Source organism: Phocoena phocoena, chromosome 6, assembly GCF_963924675.1.
Source record: "Phocoena phocoena chromosome 6, mPhoPho1.1, whole genome shotgun sequence".
In the NCBI taxonomy this organism is placed as follows: Eukaryota; Metazoa; Chordata; class Mammalia; order Artiodactyla; family Phocoenidae; genus Phocoena; species Phocoena phocoena.
The window spans coordinates 79,726,076-79,748,922 of record NC_089224.1 but is presented as its reverse complement, the minus strand read 5'-3'; the positions used below and the strand labels follow the sequence as shown (position 1 = coordinate 79,748,922).

Genomic DNA, 22,847 nt, shown 5'->3' with positions numbered 1-22,847 from the left:
GACCAGCCAGCGGCAGCACGTCTGAGGACATCAGAGAGAGGGGGGCCCTTGACTGTCGCTCAAACACCCCTCATTGGCTACACAGGACGCCTGAACACGGAGGGGGACGGGATCTGGCCGAAGGTCAGAGAGGGGCTGGGACGTGCCTAAGTCACCCATCAAGTAGGAGGCAGAGCCACGACTAGAAGCCATGACCCAGCGTGAACCACCCTTAGACCAGGCAGGAGGGCCCCTGCTCTGGAGCCTCCTCCACACTGCTGGGGCAGTGTCCCCCCACCCATGGACTGGGGAGTCTGCAGGCCAAGGGGACGTGCCCATCCTTCTAGCCCACCCAGGGGTCCTGCCCAAACAGCCCTAAGCCTCCTCCAGCCTCCTCCCAGCCCACGTCACAGACGTGTGCACCCCAGGGTCTGAGGACCGACTCTCCGTGGATGGTGTGGACAGAGCTTGGACGTGAAGGCTGGGCGTCCACACCTGTGTTTGAGGCCTGGGTGAGGATGAGTGGGCTGGGCATGGGAAAGGAAGCTAGGTAGACCAGAGCTTGGGCGGGCTTTCCCCACGTAGCCAGAGCCCGGCGCAGGCACCAAGGAGTCCCAGAATTCTGAATTCGCACCTGGCCTTCCAGGTTATTACAAAGATGTATTTAACAAGGTAGGAGGACAGAGCATATTTCATTTAATGGCTTGTTAGCTTGATTTATGACTTTTAAATATGAGACATATGGAAAATGGCCTCCGTGTATACTCTTGCCCTGGGCCTTGCCAACGCTGGGGAGGCCTGCCGGGTTCACGCCTGCAAAGCCTTTGCCTTTTCTGCCGCCAGGATGGGCCATGGCAGAGCACAGGGAGACACCATGCTCCGGGCAAGCGGAGGCAGTGGGACACACGCCCTCCTGCCCCCCACTCCACCCCCACTCATCTCTCAGCCCTCAGCGAGTTAGGGCAGCCTTAGGAGATGGATCCTGCCTATCCAGTAACGGCCCCTCCCGTCTGTGGGGCCCTTTGTCAAGTGCAAAGTGCTTGCCCAGGAGCCCTTTGGTGTTACAACCTTGTGAGGTGGGCAGGGTCCCGAGGTTTCAGAAGGAGACTGAGACTCAGAGAAGTTAGGGAACTGGCCAAGGCTGCAGAGCTTGGTGGTGGGAGATCTTGAATCTGGGTCTTCTGCCCTCCAGTTCAGCACTCCTGTCCTCTGCCATCGTGTACGTTCAGTCTGTCAATGCACGCTTTCAGTGATAGCGGAGGGGGAGGCGGCAGCCCCGGGCCCTGTCCCGAGAGCACATTGGCAGGTGAAGCAGACGCCACCCGGCTGGCCCTGCTGGCTCCCTGCTGCCAACCCCAAAGAGGCCGAGTTCAGAGGAGCAGCTGAACTTTCCCGAGATTATCCAGACAGAGCCTGGCCTCCAGCCCCTGGGATTCTCCCAGCTCTAATTACCAGGCTCAGGATACAAACGGCTGGGGGCCTGGCAGAGCCCCCAGCGGGAACCGATGCCCATTAATAGTGGCAGCAGGAATCACAGGCCTGCACAAGGGTACAGTCTAACCAAACCTGCCGGCAGCAGCTGGACAGGGGCAGCCACAGGGCCAGCCGGGTGGTGTGGTCCCCTGGGACTCTGCAGAGAGGGAGGGCGCACAGTGAGGAGCAAGGAAGACAAGCGTTTTGGCAGGGGAGCCCCACGTCTTCCTCCTCCCCTTCTTCATTCTCTTTCTGCTTTCTCTTCTCATGCAGCTCAGCACTCCTTCAGTGCCAGAGCCAGCATCAGGGCTGGGACTCCACGCTCAGCAGGCAGGTCCTCAGTTCCTGTTCCTCAGTGTCCAAACCAGCATCACATCTCTGGGACTCTGTCTCCAAAATGATTTCCAAACTCATTCTTGGAAGGCTTCATGGGGCAGTGCTGGCCCGCATGCATGGTCTTTGCTGGAACTGCCCAGAGTTGGCCCAAGGCAGAGACGGCCCCCTTTCAGCAGAGCAGGTCCCGGGCCTGTCACTCAGGCATCACCATAGTATGGCCTCAACTTGCCTTTCTGGCCAACTCTCCCAGCCCGTCCCCCTCCCTGACCGCTCGCTGGTCCCCAGCAGGCCTCTCAGACCGGTCAGTGTCCCTCCTTATTCTGTGTCTCTGGCTTAGACCACCTCCTGCCTCAGCCTGTTGGGATCCAGCTTCACCCTCCAGGGCTGAGCATAAACATCACCACCCCTGGTGCCTCTGGTGAGGCCCTGCTCTGGGGACAATGCTTTACATTTGTTTTTTATGCCACGTGGACCAATTAGCTTTGCCACCAGAAGGTGAGCTCACTGAGGGCAGACCTCTGCCTTAGTCGTCCTCTGCACCCCTCGTAGCCCATAACACGGAATAGGTACTTTTTTGTGAGTGTTGGCTGAGGGCGGGAGGGAGGGAAAATTAACATTGACCTGCATATGAGTTTCCTGTGGCTGCTTTAACAAATCAGCACAAACTCGGTGGCTTAAAACAATAGAGAAATTTCTCTCACAGTCCTGGAGCCCAGAAGTCTGAAATCGGTACACTGGGCCAAAATCAAGGTGTGGGCAGGGCTGTACTCACTCTGGAGGCCCCAGGGAAAGACCCGTTCCTCTCCTCTGCTACCTTCTTGGGGCTCCTGGCGTTCCTTGGCTTGTGGCTGCATCATTCCAATCTGCAACTCTCTGCCCCATCTTCACATCACTTCTCTCTCTCTCTGTGTGTGTGTGTGTGTGTGTGTGTGTGTGTGTGTGTATCAAGTCTCCCTCAAGCTCTCTCTTGTAAGGATACGTGTGACTGTATTTAGGGCCCACCCAGATCATGTGGGGTAATCTTCCCATTTCAAGATCCTTGACTTAATCACATCTACAAGGACCCCTCCCCCCACTTTTTTTGGTCATATACATAATGAGCCCTGGTTCTAGGGATTAGAATGTGGATATACCACAACCTGTGTCAGGGTTTCAACTTTGTAGTTGTTCAGATTTCTGATTCATAACCCCTGGGGCTTCTGGATCTGGGAGGTATTCATTCAATTGTGACTGCAGGCGATACCATTTCTAGACCCACAAGGGCATGTTGGCAGCGTTTGGAGAAACAAGCTGAGCAAGGTTTTAGGCAAATCGTTTATCCTGTTTTTGTATCACTGAGGCTGTTACACAGTGATGGTCTGTTTCGCTATATGGAACAGTCCTCCCTCCTGGCCTGGCAGTGAATCCCGAGGGAAACTGAAATCTTCTGAGCTGTTTTTCCTACCCTAGGTTTTGGGAAACATTTGGATGCCCCCGCTTCTGTTTATAAAGGAGGCTTCCATGGATAAGGTCTGATTTTAGGACAAGTTGAGGAGGGATCATGTCCAGGGAACACTTGGGCAGTTGAACTTTGGGGCCTGGAAAAATAGTACATTTTTCCGTACTGCCAACTTGGTGGCTTGAACTCTTGTTTACTTTGAATTTGACTCCGCCATCAGGGGTTGTCTGCCCTTTCTGGTTCCAGGGTGTTTTCACACCCGCAAAACAGGGCTACTTGGTTTTCTCTAGCGTTGGTAGATTCAGTTCCTGTGGCTCTGCCAGCCCCGCGTAGCCCTTTGCTTCGTCGATTAAAGCAAGTGCGGCACGTCGCGTCAGCTCAGAGTGGAGACAGTTTTCAGGTTTTATCTTCATCAAATGCCAAAAGTTTTGCACCAAAGATTCCATAGTGTCTTGAGCAGTATAACTAGTTGATTCCCGCCTGAAGATATTTGCACAACCTAACGGATATTGACATGGCATTTGAAACTCTTAAAAATTCTAGGCTGGGGGAAAGAAAGGGGCGTTCACTGCCCTTTGGCTTCAGTGAGTCTAAGAAGCAAAGGAACCAACTGTCTTTGAGATGAACCTGGGCGCCCCCGTGTATCCTTTACTGGACTCCTCTTGGGGGCTTCAGGCCAGAGTGCCGGGAAATCCTGCCGTGTTTGCCTTCCCTGGGCTGCAGCAGACAAGCAGCTGTTTGACGGGAGGCCCTAGAAGCAGGCTGGCAGGCTCCTCTGTCCTGGGCGCCCTGCTTGCCGTGGATTGGTGTACATCACTTCTAGATGCCATTCAGTTAAATTGCTCAATCCACTGATGGCTTTCTTGAAGAAGTGGGAGGTGAGGGTGAGGGTGGAGCAGACCCCTGAGGCCAGTGAGGCCGTCTGGGCAGGCACAGGGCCCCGGATTCCAGCGGGAGGAATGACGGCACCTGCTCCCCTCACATGGGCAGCTTCCTCTGCTTAGTGGGCTCAGCCCCCTCTGCCGCTGCTGCTGCCGCTGCCGACTGGCCCGGCCTGCCTGGCTCCCTCTCACCCCTGCGGTTTCACCTCCTCTGAGGGGCCTTCCCCATCACCAAATGTGTTAGTTTCCTCTTGCTTCTGTGATGAGTTACCACAAACTAGTGACTTAAAACAATGATAATTTCTCATCTTACGGTCCTGGAGGTCGGGAATCCAAAATGGGTCTCCCTGGGCTGAAGTCTGGGTGTCCTTCTGGAGGCCCCAGCGGAGAATTGCGTCCTTGCCTTTCCCAGCCTGTAGATACTCTGCATCCCTTGCTTTGGGGCCCCACGTTGGGCTGAGTCTTGATCGTGCCTCCATATTCCAGGTTTGCTCTCTCCTGGCCCCCTCTTCCCGTTAGAAAGACCCTTGTTGTTTTATTGGACTCACCTGCTTAATCCAGGATAATCTCCACGTCTTCAGGTCAGCTACTTAGCAACCTGAATTCCCCCTTTGCCATATAACCTGACACGATCCTGGGTTCCAGGGATTAGGATGTAGACATCTTTGGGGGATGGCGGTGTTACTCTGCCCACCACACCATCTGAACCAGAACCCCAACACACCCCTCTCAAAGCATCCTGTTCTTTTCATTTGTGATACTAAGCACCATGGAAGGGATTTAATTAGCGGTTTACTCCTTCCTCATGCAGTTTCCTCTCAGGTCTATACAGTACAGAAGCGTTATACAGCACACAAAGTTCTGTCTGTTTTGTTCGCCGCTGTGTCCCTGGCCCATAGTAGCACTCAGGCAACAGTTGATGAGATACAAAAGGTGGTGGAGAGGGGTGGTGGTGGTGATGAGGGCTGGGCTGCCGGGGAGAGCTCAGCCCAGTGCTGGAACACTGCAGCCAAGGAGGCTGGGCTGCCCGAGGGCCCGCACTGGCAGCCACGTGGTGAAGCAGGGAGACCGAGTGGTTAAGAGCATGGGCTCTGGAGCCAGACTGCCTGGTTTTGAGCCACCGTCCTGCTTCTTACTAGCTGTGTGACTTGGGGCAAGTTACATAACTTCTCTAGACCCTAGTTTCCTCCTCATCTATAAAATGGAAATGATGATGATAATAAGAATGAGATGTACATGTAAATGATGTACAGTTGGCTCTCTGTATCTGTGGGTTCTGCACCCATGGGTTCAACCAACCATGGATAGAAAATACTTGGAAAAAAATTCCAGAAAGTTCCACAAAGCAAAACTTGAATAGTGTCAGCAACTATTTACAGAGCACTTATATTGGATTAGGTGTTACAAGTAATCAAGAGGTGATTTAAAGTATACAGGAGGATGTGTGTAGGTTATATGCATATATTACATCATGTTATAGAACAAACTTGAGCATCTGTGGATTTTGGTATCCGAGGGGGTCCTGGAACCAATCCCTGGCAGATACTGAGGGACGGCTGTAATAAATGTAAAAACTCTTAGAACTTTGCCTGGCACATATTAAGTGCAGTGTAAGCATTAATTATTATTATTATTCATGATTGCTGTCATTTATTCAGGGGTCTGAGCTGGGTGCGGTGGTGAGGGGAGAAGCCTAGCAGGCAGGCCTAAATCTGGCATCAGGTGCAGAGCGCTCCAGCAGCGCCCACAGCCCATGGGGCCCATGGATCAATGGGAAATCCAGTTAGAGGAGAATCCAGTCACAAACAAGAGCATTGCCAAGCAGGAGCAGGGCAGACTCTGAGTGCCAGGCCTGGAGAAAACGGAGAGGCACCTGGGGCTGGTCCAGTTGAGAAAGGTGTCCTGGTAAAGAGGGCCACGAGCTGGGCTGTAACCGGAGTATCCTTGGCCGTCTGAAGAAGAGGGTGGGGCAGGGGGCTGGGAGTGGGTCCCGCTGGCGACTGGAGGGGGTTCACGTGGGCGGGAGCATGGCCCAGCCAGCCCAGCTGGGTAAGTGGGGTTGACAGGAAGGGGAGATGGTTGAGGAGGAGGCCGGAGGCCAACAAGGTTAGGGTCTGAGCTCGTCAACTTTTGAGACCAAGCAGACATCCCGGTGAGGTGCTCTGCAGACAGGTGGTGAAGCAGATCGGGAGCACAGGGGCAAAGTCTGCCCAGAGAGAGATGCGGAATTGTCCCAAGAGAAGTAGGGGTCCCGTGGAAGAAGTGTGGCTTCAGCACTGATTAGCTGTGGGACTCTGCATGAGCTCTGTGACCTCTCTGAGCTGCCCTGCCTGCTGTTTCTGAGGATCATTTGAAATGAAGGTTTGCAGTTACTGAGGCACCAGCTGTGTGAGGTAGGAAGGGTATTGAGGTCTGGAGGGGAGGAGAGGAGGGCTTCTTTTGTCTGTCTGTAGCAAGCCCCTCCCTGACTGAGCATTGCTCGCTCTGTGAAAGGCCCGCAGGCTTGAGGCGTTGGGGGACCAGCACCAGACGGGGAGGCAGAAGCTTGGATTTTGGCCGAGCTCAGCCAGGGCCTCACCGTGTGGTCTGACACGCCATTTCCACTCTCTGGGCCTCGCTCAGCCTGTAGAGCAGGGGTACAGTACACTCTGCACAGTTCCATAGGCATGGCCGGGACCCATGGATGGGAGTCAGAGGGACACCTTCTTCAGCCTTTGTATAGAGACCCTTCTCCAAAATTAGAACTGAAGGTATGGGAATGGGCAGGCTTGGGAGGGGCCAGCAGAAGCCAGTGAGGACTTGGCAGAGGGGCTGGAGCATCAGGTAGGAGACTGGATCAGTGCTTTGTCCCCAAGTGCCTCCCCCGGCCCAAGCGTCAGAGTGTTTGCTTAGGGGATGAGTGGCCTTTGTTTTTAGGTCTTACTTCCCCCTGACCAGGGCTCCTGCTGGTCCTGTGGCCTGGGCACTTTCCAAGCTCCCTCCACACCTTTCCACGCCTGCCCTGGGCTCGCTCGGGGTGCACACCTGTTGCTTGTTCCTGACTCTTTGCTGCCCTCTAGTGGCCTCCAGTCACTCTGCCACACCAGGAGCGTAGACCCCAAGGAATGACAGGCACAGCTAGGATGAAATGACAGGTGGCCATTCATTTGTCCATTCATTCATTCTCAGACAGTTCCTGAGAGACACTGGGTGCCCGTTCTGGGCTAGGTGTGGTGTTACAGACACAGCCCCTGCCCTCAGGGAGCTCACAGTCCAGTTGGGGAGACAGATATAAAAAAAATATCCCTGCATGCTGTGTTTAGAGCTAAAATCTAGGAATGTGCTGAGGAAATGAAGGAGAGAGACTGCTAGGTCTGCCGGGGCAATGGGGCGGAGTGGGGGAAATCAGGGAAGGCTTCCCCGAGAAGGTCATTGGAGCTGCACGTTGAAGGGTGCGTTTGTCAGTCTGAGAAGTTGGAGGGGCATTGCTGGGTGAGGGACTATGTGTAAGAAGACCCAGAGCCTTAACCCCTGGAAAACTCTGTGGCACAAAGTGCTGCAAACAGCAGCCTTGACAGATGGCAGGCTTGGCCCAGGAAGATCTGGACGTGAGTCAGAGGCAAGGCTGCTGTGCCTTCGTAGAATGGAGAACGAGGGGTTTGGAGTGGCCTCATCTGGACAGTGCACGTGACTAAAGCCCCACGTGAACCCTGCATTGAAGTGACGCTGGGACTGGGGAGAAACTCCACGTGGGCTTTATGAGTGCTTTGCCGCATTGGGGAAGAAAAGAATTGCAAAAGCAAAAGCTCAGAGATGGAAAGCATGCTGGGGCGTGAAGGTCCTACTGGAACTTAGGAGGCTTGGGTTTTGATTCCAGCTGCCAGACACTCACAGTGTGACCTTGGGATGTGGTCTTGGGACTTCTTGCTTTCTCTTAAATCAGGAGGCAGGGGGTGAGAAGATTGAATTAGATGCTCCGTAGGGGCTTTCTGGTCCTGCCACACAAGGGCTTCTAAATCTGTGATGTCCCTGCCTGCTGGTATCACCCCTCAGCTGAACTGGAGGGCTCCCGAGCCTCACCACCTCTGTTTGACACGCAGCAGTTTCCCTTCCAGTTTCCATTCAGCTCTGGGGCTGGGACATGCTAACGCAATGGCCCTGGGCTATCCTATGTAATCGGGTAATCACTTCCAAGGAGTGGAGCTGAAGGAAGGGTGCCTCAGAATATGCTAACCCCATACACCCATAGCTGTGTCCCCTAACACTGCTGTGGCAGGCGAGGACGGCCTTCCGGGCATCCCACACGGGGTGGGTTCTTACAGACTTCGGAGTCTAGAACCTCAGGGCAAGAGAGGCAGCAAAGATGACCATGATTTGTTCCCTCATCTAAGCAGAGTGTCCCTTTGGGGAGCACGGAGGTGGGAGGCAGGGCACCTCAGCCTTTTCTCACACACGTCAGGCCCATGGCAAGGACAGGCTGCCCAGGAAGTGGCCACAACTGGGGGAGCTCGGAGCGGGCACTGAGGACACCTTCACCTCCTCTAGGCTACTCTGGGTCCCCCCCTCTTGTTAGTTTCCCCATGTCTGCTCCATCCATTCATCCATCCGTCCATCCATCCATCCATCCCTCCGTCCATCCATTCGATCCACCCCGCACCACATCCTTCCTTTCCTCTTCCCTCCCTCCCTTCCTTCCTTCCAACATTTATTGACCATCAACATGTGCTGGGTATAGCCTAGGGATATGAGGGGGAGAGCCATGCCCTTGTCCATGGGACATGGACACGAAAAGTTCTCAGTCTCTAGTGCATACAGGCGAATCAGTAGGGCCTATGGGGACAGGGGTGGCAACAGGTGACCCCAGGGACTCTGGGAGCACAGAGCACAGAGAAGGGGGATCCAGCCTAGAATGGGGATGTCAGGCATAGAAGGCTCCAGAATTTCCCCATAGAGGGGTTTGTTGGGGGCAGTGGGCATGTCTGAAGCAGCTTTTGCATAGAGTTTTGCTAAAATTAAGCAGACACCATTGTCCACATCAAAGAATGGGGAGACCAGGGGCAGAGCTAAAGCTTCCCAGTGGTGCCGCCCTGGGTCAGGGGAGGAATCTAGGAAGAGGCGATTCTCAGGCTTGATGTTGATGGAGCAGCATGTTAGCTGGTGGGAGGTGGAGCGAGGAGGGGGAAATGAATGCTTCAATCTGGGGCAGGGATAGTGAATATAAAGGTTCTGAGGCATGCTTAGCTTCTGTACATACTGGAGTCCTTCCAGAAACCAAACCGAAACTACTGGGGTCATCTTTGTTCTCCTACATTTGATCCACTGGAATCTGCAGGCCTTGTCTCTAAAACTTCATCAGCTGTCAGCCCTCAGCTGAATGGACTGCCGCCACTAAGCCTGTGGCCCACTCCACCTGGGACACTTCTCTCCTGAGAACTTCTGGCAGCCCCCAGAGCTTTCGGGGGCAGAGAGAGCAGTGGGGCTTGACTCCTGCCCTCCAAAAGGAAAATGCTTTGGAATAAAGCCAAATTGCCTCCGTCCATAAGTTAATTCCACCAACAACCTGGCCTCAACCCACATGGTGCTTTACAGTCTACAAGGGAGGCATGCCTGTCACCCCCAGTGGCAATTTGAAAGCACCTTTTAAAAAAAATATTTATTTATTTATTTTTGGCTGTGTTGGGTCTTTGTTGCTGCACGCGGGCTTTCTCTAGTTGCGGCGAGGGGCTTCTCATTGCGGTGGCTTCTCTTGTTGCGGAGCACGGGCTCTAGGGTACACGGGCTTCAGTAGTTGTGGCACACAGGCTCAGTAGTTGTGGCTCGCCGGCTCTAGAGCACAAGCCAGTAGTTGTGGCACACGGGCTTAGTTGCTCTGTGGCATGTGGGATCTTCCCGGACCAGGGCTCGAACCCGTGTCCCTTGCATTGGCAGGCAGGCGGATTCTCAACCACTGCACCACCAGGGAAGTCCTGAAAGCACCTTTGAGGTTGGAATGTTTATCCCCATTTCAGAGGCAAGCGAGCTGAGTTCAGAGAGGTGCCGTGCCTCGCCACGGTGCACAGACAGTCAGGGGAGCAGCTAGGCCTGGTGCCTGGCACTCTGGTTCCGAGTTCACCCAGCCCCTGGTGCCCATAGAGAGTGAGAGGGAATGGGCTGTGGGCCCAGGAAAAGGCCTTGGTTTCCTTGGTGCTCCCTCAGGGCTGTGGATGGCCTTCCTGACCCAGAGATCTTTCATGGCTCGGGAGAAGTCCTTCCCAGCTGGGACACCAGGGAACCACACTTCAGGTCCCAGTACATCCCTTTCTACTGCCCACCTTCATCTGTCCACGTCTCAGCCATCCTCCTAGGCCCCGGTCAAGTGCTGTCTCTCACAGGAGGCCTACGCCCCCCACCCTGGGACTCATCTCTCCCCTGAGCACCGCCAGGGCACTGTCCATGGCCTGCCTCGCTCAGAGCTGGAGTGACCGGGCTCTCCGAGCTCCTGGTTGCTCCTCTTGGAACCCTCCACCTGTCCAGTCCCTGCACACAGCAGGCGCTCCATGGATATGGGCGGGATGTACCTGAATCGGGCACATGCCCTCCCGACCTCGTCTGGTCCAGAGTCGGGGGCTTGGGGCCCGACCGTATAATTAAAGGGGCTTCAGCTCGACCTCCACACTGGCTCGCTCTTGCCATGTTTGCTCTGGCTCCTCACTGGAAGACGCTGAGACAATGGCCCTTGTTACCCTCTGTTTGAGTTATTTATTTTTCTCACTTTTGCCTCCTTCCCCTCTCGGGGGACTCGCCTCTCGCCCTCATCCCTCATGTTTTCCCTTTCACTTGACTGTCACTCTCATTGTCCTCCCGGGGCCGGGAGCGCAGGGTGACAGGCAAGGGGAGCCCAACCGGGCCGGGGAGGCTGGAAATATAGTCATTAATGGGACCCGAGAAGCCCAGATGTCCTCCCTGAATGCGGGTAATTTGTTTTTAATGAAAAACCACGCGGTGACCCTGAACAAATGAATTTTCTTTATAAGGAGTCTATGTGCAACGGCACAGATAAAGGACCCGAATCAGGGAGACTTAGATCCAGGGCTGAAAGAAAGAAAGAGAGAGGGAAGGAGTGGGAATGAGAGCAAGACGTAAAAGAGGGGGAAAGGAAATTTTAAGATGACAACTGTGTTATCATGTCCTTCTGTCTGAAGCGCAATCCCAGGTCACACATGCCTTGGGCATTGTCCTGCCAGAGCAGGATGCATGACAGTTGTGACCATTTTGAGGTCTTGTTCACAGCAATGAGAAGAACATGAACCACCACCTGGACAGATCTTTACAAAGTACAAGCCTTTTTCTTGTGTGATCTCAGCAGGTCCCCACCATAGCATCAGGAGGGCATGGTTTTTAGCCCCATTTCACAGAGATGAAAACCGAGGCTATAAAGTCACACAGCTAGCGAGCGGTCGGGTCCAGATGATAAGGGAAGGACTTTGCCAATTTGGAGTTTGACTCTTAGAAACACAGTGCTTTCTCTGGCGGGACCCAAGAGAAGGGTGCTGCACGGGCAGCTCTGAGATAAGGGGAGGCCCTGGGTCTGCACTGAGGAGTGTTGGATTGAAGCAGTTCCGCACAGCCCCAGAACTTTGTGAATATGCAGACTTTCTGAGAGTGCTTTGGGTGGGGGGGTTCCTGGAAAGAGAACTCCCCGGGAAGGAGTCGGAGCCATTTGCAGAAATGGCTGCAGGAGAATTGGAATCTGGACAGCAGCCGTGTATCACCTACCACCACCCAGGACCCTAGGAGGGGAGCAGGTACCTGGGGGCAGCAACAAAGGTACTGGTTCAGCAGAGGCCCTGCCCGTGGCGTTGGGGGAATCTGCCCGTGGGCAAAGCACTGCAGGCAGCTAGCACAGGTCTAGGTTGGGGTGCATCTGTGGGGTGTTGGATGCGGTTCTGTTCTAACACATGCCTCGAAGAGGGCTGGAGCTGGCCCTTGTACACTCTATAGGTACTTCTCCCTTTGCCAGGGCTGGACAGGGCTGGACTGACCTTAGAAATCAGCAGGGTGTGCAGATGAGGTCTAGGAAAGGACTTGTTCGAGGTCACACAGCAAGTCAGAGGAAGAGCCAGGCTGGCTTTCTTTCTGTGGCAGCAGTCTGTCCTTTTGTCGTCCACCGCCTCCCACCCCCCACCCCGGGCTGGTGGGAAATACCACACCCTCTAGTTCTTCACCGAAGCAACAAAAAGGAAGCTTTGTGTCTCCTGACTTCACGCAGGCCTGGCGTTCCTGGGGTGGTCCCTGGGTGACCTGGCTTCTAGAACAACTCAAAGCACGACTCCCGCTCCACCCACCCCAACGTTCTCATGTTCTTCCTGAGCCCAGATCTTCCCCAGGCCCTACCTGGTCAGCTGCAAGAGCATCTCCTGGGATGCAGGCCGTGCCCGTCCCAAGGCCAGTCAGAGCTTCAGCCTGGGGCCATGCTGAGGCCCCGACTCCCCCTGCTCTCGGCTTTTGCCACAGAGTCAGGCGGCTGGACGAAAAGAAATGATTGTTTTCTTTCCTGGGTTCAGTTTCCCTCTGGAAGGTGTGACCCAATTAGAAAATCAGACAAACAGAAAAATCTGGCCATGACCCCAGCTGCGGTGCTAAAGTCTCGGCTCACATTTAGGTCCCTGCCTCCCAGGCCGGGAGCAGGGCCGGCTCGGGCTTCCTCGGCCACCTGGAGCAGACCTTCCTCAGTGCTGCGCTCCTCCGTAACTCATGATTCTTTCCCCAGTGACTTCCAAAATGGAGTTGAGGCAGCCTCGTGACCTTTCAGTAACATCAGCCCGAACCTGAAATCCCTGTCATGAAATCAGAGGACTGCCAGTAGGTCACAGGCAGAGGCCCCGGAGGGAAGCAGTGGGCCCCGCCCACAAGTGCACTGGTTTTTAATAGGGTCCCCCCATCCAGCTTTGTGCCTGCCCCGCCCTGCAGCTGGAGCTACCCACTCCGAGCTGCTGGGAGCAGGGAGCTCACTTTCTTGGAAAAGGTTTCTATCTGGATACATTCCAGAGCATGCTTCCAAAAACATACTTTTAATCAAAAAGATCACCTGAAAAACTGGGACAAATTGTGATTGATTGTCCAGCAGTGGACAATTATAAATGCCAGAAGGGGTTGCCAGTTGGCAAATAAATCCTCTGGTGAGGTCTTGGATTAATTACATCACCAGTGAGCTGACCGGGGTCTTTTTTTTTGCTGTACGCGGGCCTCTCACTGTTGTGGCCTCTCCCGTCGCGGAGCACAGGCTCCGGACACACAGGCTCAGCGGCCATGGCTCATGGGCCCAGCCGCTCCGTGGCATGTGGGATCTTCCCGGACTGGGGCACGAACCCATGTCCCCTGCATTGGCAGGCGGACTCTCAACCACTGCGCCACCAGGGAAACCCCGGGGTCTTTCTTAATTGTCCTCATTTGTGGGATAAGTTCTGGCCTTCCTCCATTCCTTCCTTCCTTCCTTCACTACCTCCCTCCCTAACCTTCCCCCCTTCCCTTATCCCTGCCTCTCTTTCCTTCCTCCCTTCCTCCTTCCTTCACTTACTCTCCCATTCAGTCATTCATTCATCAGACAATCCCTGAGCTCCTCCTCATGGGTGCTGAGCCCAGTTCACAGAGTAGATACAGAAATCATTGAATTTCTCAAGACCTCAGAGCATCTGTGAGGAGAATCACCCATGTTACCTGCTCAGAATGGAAAGAAACCAGCTTGAATGTGGCAGGTTTGTAGGACCGCTAGGCCCAGGGACCAGGCAGGGACTCCTGGAGGACAGGAGGGTGGGGTTTGGGGGATGCAAGGCTGGACTGCAGACAGGAAGGGATCCCCTGGCCTAAGGCCGTTTCACCCTGGGAATCCCCGAGAGGCTCCCATGGAAGCCTGGCGCCTCGGAACCTCCGTCCCTGAAGCTGGTGCCAGGCCCATGTGTACAAACAGGGGTTCAGTATTTAAGAGCGGGGAGGAGCAGGGAGCTGCCCTGAATGGCTGCCTGCTTTGGAAATTTCTATGCATTTGTAATAACAAAATTACCATAATTTGCTCGTTAACGCAGCTAGATCAGTCAAGCATTGTTCCAGCGCGGGCAGGGAGGCCGCGGCGGCTCTCTCTGCACACTCTCCACACCCCAACCAGCCTGCCAGCCCGTTAGAGCGCTGGAAATTAGCATGCAAATGGTCCTAATTCGGTGGGCGAGCTGTCAGGCAGCGCCTCTCCGGCCTCGTCTCCGTGAAGGCCCTGACAGCCCGGCTCCGGCGCAGGCCGCCCTCCTCACTCCAGCCAGGAGGGGCTCCGAGGGGCACCTCCAGACTGACAGCTTGGCGGCCTCCCTCCCTCCGTCAGCGCCATCAGGCCTGGCGGCAGGCTCCCCGGGGAGCAGGCAGGGCCTGCCACCATGCCGGCCAGCCGGAGGAAGCGAGGAAGCGGGCGGGCTGCTGGGGGAGGCCGGCCGGTGCTCGGCTCCACCAACCTTGACTGGATGGAGCCGCGGGGCAGCGCGAGGGTGGAGTGGAGCCCCCTGACCCAGGGCCCAGGGAGCCTCTCAGTGTGTGGGATCCGCGAGTGGCCCCGTGGGGACCCTGGGGCACTTTCTCCCACCTGCACACCTGTAAGGAGTAAGTCCAAGTCCTGCCTCGCTCTCCCGTCTTTGTCTCCCAGGCCTGACTTAACACATCCCTCTCAGCCTTCGAGTACCTGGAACATCTCTGTCCAAATCTATGCGTGGAATTCCTCCAGCTGGGAGGGAGATCTGGGGGAGGCTGAGAAGGTGTGTGGGGTGTTTGGACGCCCTGGACCAGGACTCGGCACCCATGGCCTCAGTCCTGCCTCCAGTCACCTTCCCCACTTGGCATCTTTATGGTGGAGACATGTTAATGGTCTTCCTCCAAGGGCTGTCGTGAGCATAAGAGAGAGGAGAAGGCCCTGCTTTCTAGAAGTGGCTGACATCTAGGGAGAACGCCTGTGGCTGGTCATTTCCCAGCCTGCTTGCCCTTCACAATAAGCTCACCAGGTTGGTGTTGATGGTATCCCATTTCCCTGCCAGAGGAGGAGGCCGAGGCCTCGGCTCACACAGAGTAACTTGCCCAAGTGGCAGGGCCAGGATAGAGTCCAGTCTTGATTGCTCAGAGCCCTTTTAACAAGAGAAAAGGCAGGACCCTGAAAGCCAGATCACGCTTCTGTCCCCACAGTGAAAGCGTGAGGACACCGCCTTGCAGGCAACCTGCGCCTCTTAGCGGTGCTTGGCACATTTTTAGTACTAAATAAATGCGGGCTGAACGAAGAGAACCCAGGTGGCCCAGTTGTGACAGTCTTTGGGATCCACTGTATCCATCTTTGTGTTCTCCTCCTGATCTGTGACAGCAGAGTGAAAAAGCTACAGCAGGAGAGAGAGGCGAAGCCACAGAGCTTATCTTGAAGTTTCCCCTAGGCTGTTTCTCAGGACCTCGCTCCTTCCTCCCGGAGGGTGGATGCGGCCCCACTCCAAGATTCAGGGTATGGCAAGTGGAGAGGGGGCTGGATTTCAGTCCCCACATGCCCAATTAGCTGGTTGCTCTTGTGCAGTGAACAACCTACTCATTCCTACAGGGCTGTCCTGCCCCTTTGTCTGTTTTAAGGGAATCTTATTGGAACTCTTTAGCCCTCAGATAAACGGAGAGGTGAGAGAGACCCTGAGAAACTCAAAACCCCAGCTGGCTGCTGGCTGTCTGGGGGGCAAAGGAGGCTCATGAGCCTGAGTGTCTGCTGCATCACAGCACCACCCAAGCACAGAGCCTGGCACAGGGCAGACACTCAGTGAAGATTTGAGAAGCCACGTTAAATAATGTGTGGACCAAGAGAGGAAGTGAACACACAAACACGTGCAGGGGTGAACTAAAAGCCATCCGCCCTGCTTACCCCAGACCAAATGCCTTCAGCCATGGGTGGCTTTTCCTTTCCACCTACTCTTTGGTTTGTTATTTGGGGGCTATGGTGTGAGCCTGATGGAACTGTAGGTCTCTGGGTAGCGACCTCTCAGTAGCTGCTGCTCGGCTGTTCAGCACTTGTCTTGGAGAGGACTAGCCCCCCAGACACAGAATCCCAGGCTAGGAGGACAGCTCAGGACATTCTCATCCCGGCACCTGGGCACTTCCGCAATTCCCGGGATGAAACAGGATGAATGCTTGCAAACTTCATTTCTGCTGGAGGAGGAATTGCCCAGGCTCCCCCTAGTGGAGAATCGGGACACATCGCCCTCCTGCGTGTGGCGTTCCTGGTGTGGGCAGGACAAGCAGGAGCGCCCCGCCGCCACACCCTTCCTCAGTTTACCCGCAGTTGGTACATCCACACTCTCACAGAATCCTCACCACAAACCCATGGGTGCCCTTGGTTATCACTTTTGTTATAGGCTCAGTGAGAGGAGGGGACTGGCCCAGGGCCATGCCGAGCCAGGACTGGAATCCAAGGTGCTCCCTTCTACCCAGCAGTCCATATCTGGCCTCACCCTATGAGTGTCCTTGGCTTTGGCCAGCTGACCATCTGCTTGCATGACCACACAGCCTGGCCCTTCCCAGCCCCATAGCATTAAGCTACAAATGGCCAAGGTGCCCACTCTGTGGGTAGGTCAGTCTTTCAGTAAATATACGCAGAATCCTCCGTACTGGTCTCCCCAGTGCCACCCTTGCCCCCTTGAGTCCATTCTCACCATAGCAGCCAGAGTGAGCCTGTTACAATCTGAGTTGGGTCATGTCCCCCTTTTGCTCACTCAGAGCAGAGGCCAAAGTCCTTACCTGATCTTCCCCTTCCCACTTCCTTCCTTGACCTCATCTTCTGCCTGCCCCCCCTCACTTTTCCCTTCCAGCCTCACAGATCTCCTAACTGATCCTCCAGCACACCACCCGCTGTCCTGACTCAGGGCCTTTGCACTTGCCGTTCCTTCTGCTCAGACTGCTCTTCCCATAGACATTCACATGGTGGCTCTCACTTCCTTTGCCTCTTTATTCGAAGGTCACCTTTTTGGTGAAGCCATCCCCAGCCACTCTATCACCTCCTTATGTTTTCTCCTTAACACACACTCTATGCTTTATTTTTTCCTATTTATTATCTGTTTGTACCACTAGAATATAAGCTCTCCAAGGACAGGGACATGTGTTTTGTTCACAGCTGTATTCTCAGTGTCCAGAGCAGTACCTGGTATCCAGTAGGCACTCAGCCAACATCTGCTGAATGAATAGGCAGATGAAGCATTGACCGTCTGCTGTGTGCCTGGCATCAAGGTAGACACACACCAGGTCTCCCCGGCACACCTGGGGGCTCCCCCACCTCGCCTGCATTTATCCCCTTAGGAGGCTTCTTCACTCTTCCTTCCTTGGCCCCCAAAGACATCTCCCCTCCCCTCTCCCAGGTCCCTCCCCACAAAGCTTCCTCTTAGCCAGGTCTGTGGGTGGGTCGCAGAGAACATGGATGAAAGTGTCAGTTGAACTTAAGAAAGAAGAGGACTCCATTGGCACAGCAAACTTCAGGGCTAATTTTCTCACCCATGGGGAAACTGAGGCCTGGACTGGGGAAGACCCTTGCTCCAGTGAGTTTGTGGTAGAGACGAGACCTCACTGGGGCTCCTGCCTCCGGTCCAACCTTGACAGTTGTGAGAATTAGCCTGAGGGGTGTCCTGATTCAGCTCCCTCCACAGAACAAGTGCCTCATCAAACTTGCTGAGTACCTGTGGCAGGTGCCCAACCACCTGCCAGTCCACCCACACCAGCCGGCCCCTCTTAGTGGTCAGCTGTTTGAGGTTAACCTTCTTAGAGGCTGGCCTTCTTAGGGGGCTGGATTCAGAGGGTCGGGGGACTGGACACAGTGTGCCTCTGATGATGCTGGGAAACTTTTAACGTGGGTCAGTGCTTCTCAAGCTTTACTGCACACAGACCACCTAGGGATCATCTTCCAGAGCAGATATGGTTCAGTAAAACTAGACTGGGGCCCGGGACGCTGCAGTTCTAACAAGCTCCCCACTGATGCTGCTGCACTCTGAGTAGCAAGTGCCTGTCCACTGCTTCTCAAACTCACTGCACGTGGAATCACCTCAGAAGTTCAGACCAATACTGATACCTGGCCCCACCCCAGAGATTCTGATTTAACTAGTTTGGGGTGTGGCCTGGCCGTCTGGATTTCCTAAGGCTCCCCAGATGATTCTAACAGGTAGCAAGGTTTGAGGACCCGGGCATGGATCACTGTGCATTACTCCTGCTCTCTGGCACATCTCTGCTCAGGGAGAGCCCTACAACTTAAAGAGCAAGGGATTCGTTGGCCCGGTGAGGAAGGGTGAGGAGCTGGGAGGCTACATCCACTCCATCAGCCTCGGGAGAAGGGCACCCCAAGGACTGAATGGCGGGCACAGCTGCTGATGGACAGGGGCGCTGACACCCTGAGCCCAGCAGTGGGGAGGGATGGAGAGCCCCGGAGCCCTTCCAGGCAGAGGAGTGACCAGGAGAGCTGAAGCAGCTGGATGGCCCTGCAGAGCCCCATCTTTGGCTCCGTCCTTGACCCTGACTCTGATAGAGAAATAACCCCCTTCCCCTCTTCAGCCCAGGCTGCCTCTCTCCCTGTATCTGTGCACTGGTCCCCAGCCACCCAGGACCTGAGTAATTGATGTGTATGCTGCCCCCTCCCGCGGACCGCGAGCTCTCTTGGTGGGCAGGGACCGTGTCTGAGTCATCTCTGCCTCCAGCCCCGGACTCTTGGCTCTGGGGGCGGGAAAGGTGTGCTGAACTGAGTGCGATCCTCGGGGTGCGCTGTGGCTCTGAGCCGCTCTGCTGCAAGTTCCCGGCACACAGCAAAGCCTGCACATCGTGGTAGTAATTGTGGAGGTAAATCTTGGCTGGTCTCCTCGCAAACACTTGGTGAGGCATTCCATAAATCTGTCAGCAGCAGCATTAAAATTTGATGGCAGGCGGCGCGGGTCCGCACTGGCACTGCGACTTCCCAGCAAGGTATGACACCGTCACCTCCCTCTCATTAGTCAGCGGCAGGACGCTCAGGCCTCCGTGCCGAGTCAGGCGCGGCCCTGGGGGGAGGCGATTCTTCAGAGGAGGACCCCTGGCTGCTCTGAGGGACAGGCCAAGGTCTCGGCCACAGGAACGTAACTCAGCCTTGGGCTGATGTGAGCTGAGAGAAGGCATACCAGGAGGCTCCAGGAATGTGCCGGGAGGTGAGAGGGCCTCTGAGTTGCAGGGGGCTGGGGCCATTTTTTGAGTCTGGGAGCTGGTAACAGGGGCTGGGGACTTGTTCAGCTTTATACGCGGCCTGGTGGAAATTGTCTATTTGCCCACAAAAAGACCTCAAAGAACCCCTTCAAAGGGCATGGGGTTGGACTCATCATTTCAGCAAGCAGAGGGGCGATTGAGCATGAGTCTGGGAGAAAAAGTGTTCCTTAGTGCAGAGAGATTGGAAACCAATCTTGTCTACTTCCCACCTGCCATGGTTCACTTGGGGAAACTGAGGCTAAGTGAACCCCCAAGGCGTATATCCAAGGTCGCACAGTGGTAGAGGCAGAACAAGATTGGGACCCTGACTCCTAGTTCAAGGCTTCCCCTACAGTCAAGAATCTGGAGCACTTGTTGAAATATGAGAAAATCATCTGGAAATATAATTTTCATTAAAAACAAGTCCCAGTGCATCCATTTTTTTCAACTGTCACACAGAGCGTGTGTTATGTGCCAAGACCTGGGTTAAGCATCAAATAGCCCCTCACGTCTGTAGAACACATTTTGATTCACAGAAGACTTTGAAATGCGTTGATACAATTTAGTCCTGTGAATGCTGCAGCGCCACACTGCAAATGACCTCAGGTTCAGAGAAGTAAAGTGACTTCTCCAAGGCCACTCAGCTGAGTAGCCGAGGGGTTTTGACAGGGACTGACCGGCTCCAAGCCCATGGTCTTCCCCTGAGCCTCAGTTATCAATACAGAGTGGCGCCATGGTTGCTCTCACTACCTGTGCAGAATATCAGTGCCCACCTTTTTACCATAATTTACAAAAGTCATAATGTGGTTCAGAGCTGTCCAAGCGTTTCAGGGTTTATCGGTCAATGTGCCTCATTGGCAGTTGCCTTGACGGAGCTGAAAGAGGTAAGAGTCAGCCTCTGTGGCCCATTCCACACCAGGACACATTGTGTCCTGCAGAACTGCCTCCTCGTCCCCAGGCTCCCTTCCATGGGAAGAGTGGCCGTGCACTTTGATCTTCAGAATGCAGCCGGGGCTGGTGGGAGGTGCATACGAACAGATTTCAGCAACCCACTAAATGATGCTGCTTCAATGTCCTTCAAAGCCCAGATCACAGTCACTTCTTACAAGAAGCCTTCCTGGATACCCCAGCCAGAATAAATGATAACTTCTGCTCTGTTTCTAAGTCCTCCTCACCATTTGCTGGTGCCTAAATGCCTAGTTCTAGATCTAAGGAAGCCTCTTAGATGCAGGGTGTGCCCTGAATATGGGGCCTGTGCACCATCCCGAGTCAGGGGAAGGAGGCCTAGCAGAGAGCTCTGAATAGAGCCACTGTGAACGCTGAATTGAACGGATAAACAGAATTCTTGTGAATCTATTAGACATCCATCACAAATGTGTGAGCTGATTTTCTCTGGAATGCAATTTAGTGTCATCCCCACAGAATTCTGTAGAACCTGGAGGCTGGAAGTTTAGGCTTGGAATGGGGGCTTTTGGCCACCTCCTGGTCACTCAAAGAAAGTCTTCAGGTTTCCAGACCCAGCATCTTCTGATGGCCAACTGAGTACTCAGGAAAAAACCTGCCCAGTTTTCCAACCCAGCATCGGCCCCCTGGAATGCAGTCTGGTCCTGGTTTCTGACCTGTAACTATCAGTGGTTTTTGCTCTTTTGTTGTTTTTAAACTTCTTTGTTCTTTTGGAGTGAGCCAACCTTGGTGCTGTCATTATGTGGCAGTGAGGCCAAGAGAGACCTGATGGGGGTCCTAGCCCTTCAGGATGGCACCCATCCAGTGTCCCTTTCCACTTGCGGGACCTGCACCCTGGCCCCTGCAGCAGACCTAGCTCACCTCTCTTTTCGGTGTGTTTTGTTGCCTTCGTCTGTCTTTCTGTCTCATGCTTCATGCCTCTATCAAAGAGCGAGGACCAGTGTTTCACTAATGCTTTGTAGCATAATTTCACGATCTGTTTCTGTCCGACGTTGAAAGCACCTGGCTCAAGGAACAGCTGTCGGACACACGCAGTGCTCACTCAGCCAGCATTTGTACTATGGGTGGAGCCAGGCGCTGGGGGCCAGCCAGGGCCACTGGGATCTGTCAGTCACACATGATGAGTCCTGGCTCCTGCCCTCAAGGAGGAGCCACAGACTCACCAACAGGGGAAGCAAGGTAGGGTCACAACCACCCTGAGTCTGGGCAGGAAGTGCTCTGGGCCATAGCCAGGGATCCACCCAGGGTTGGGGGCTCACGGGAAAGTGAGGACAATCAATCCAGAAAGGCCTCCTGGAGGAGGTGGTATTTGAGCTGGGTTTTGACAAGGTGGGGGATTGGACATGAGGAGGGAGAGGAAGGTGGCATTTCAGATGAAGAGCAATGGGGCAGTGGGAGGTATGGCTGGGAAGCTCATTGGGACAGACCCTGCAGGGCCTTGAATGTCACTGTGAGGCTTCTGGGCATTACCTTGCAGGCTTGGTCCTCACATATGTGTTGCCTGTGGGCACTCCCAGGTAAGGGCACACTAGAAACCAGGAACTCCCCAGTTCCGCACACATACTCACAAATCAGGTGTTGTCTTGCACCCTAGTGAGACATTACGTTGTCTTGTGCATTGTTTGCTTAAATGAGAGCATTGAGACAGAATTTTGGAATAATACCACACCAAGAACAGATTAAAATTGAACCAGAAGTACTCAGTGTGAGTCATAACATAGCCATGGGTCTCACACTGAAATACCTACAGGGGCCAGGCACGTCACAGAAAGAGGGGAAATCAGCATCGGGAACAAGACAATTGTATATTGCTTGTTCTGTAGCTGATGACACACTTGCCCCTTTAAAACACTAGGCAGCCAGGGAAGAAATGCACAGTGTGGCGAATAAACAAACAAACAAAAACCAAACAACACTGAGCAGAACCAGCAATATGTTTCTGTTGGCCCCGCGTGGTTCGGGGGCCCCAGTGTTGCCTCTGATGGGTGGCCAGCAGGTGGGGTCTGTGCACGTCCTGTGGTCTGTGTTGGAGGCACTGCAATGTGACTGTGGCCTTGTTTCCCCTAAGTTCCCTGAAGGGTCCCTGCATTCGGGGCTTTGTAGGTGCAGAGACAACAGGAAGTGGGCTGCAGGCACAACAGCCTCCTCTCTACTGGGGACCAAGTCAAGGCTCAGAATGGTCACTCCACTGCCTCATGCTGGAAGAGCAGGGACTCAACCCTGGTCTTCAGCTCCGTCTTGCTGTGCCCCTGCCAGCACCACCATCTAACTGCAAAGTCCCCGGCTCTCCAGAGAAGCAGAAATGAGACATTCTGCATTCTCCCCCTCACTCTCACCCTCTCCCTTGGTTTTTCTCCTCTCTCTGTTTTTCTGAAGGGCTTCATGGCTGGCCTAGCTGGTGGGAGAAGAGGTTTTTCCCAGGAACAGATCGATGCTCTGTGTGCTGGGCTGTCCGGGCTGACAGGGCTGACCTTTACCGAGTTTGCTTGGGTTTTCCTTTCTCCGCTGGGAGCCCAGGAAGGTCTTGCTCTGGAGAGAAGACAGTTGAGAAACCTTGGCCTTCAAGGGGACCAGAT

At 54.5% G+C, this 22,847-nt stretch overlaps 1 protein-coding gene across 1 annotated transcript in view; it reads left to right on the top strand.

The window, feature by feature from the left end:
- The window catches only part of PAX5 (paired box 5), a 176,844-nt gene that overhangs the window by 134,336 nt on the left and 19,661 nt on the right, over positions 1-22,847 (top strand). The window lies entirely within an intron of this gene.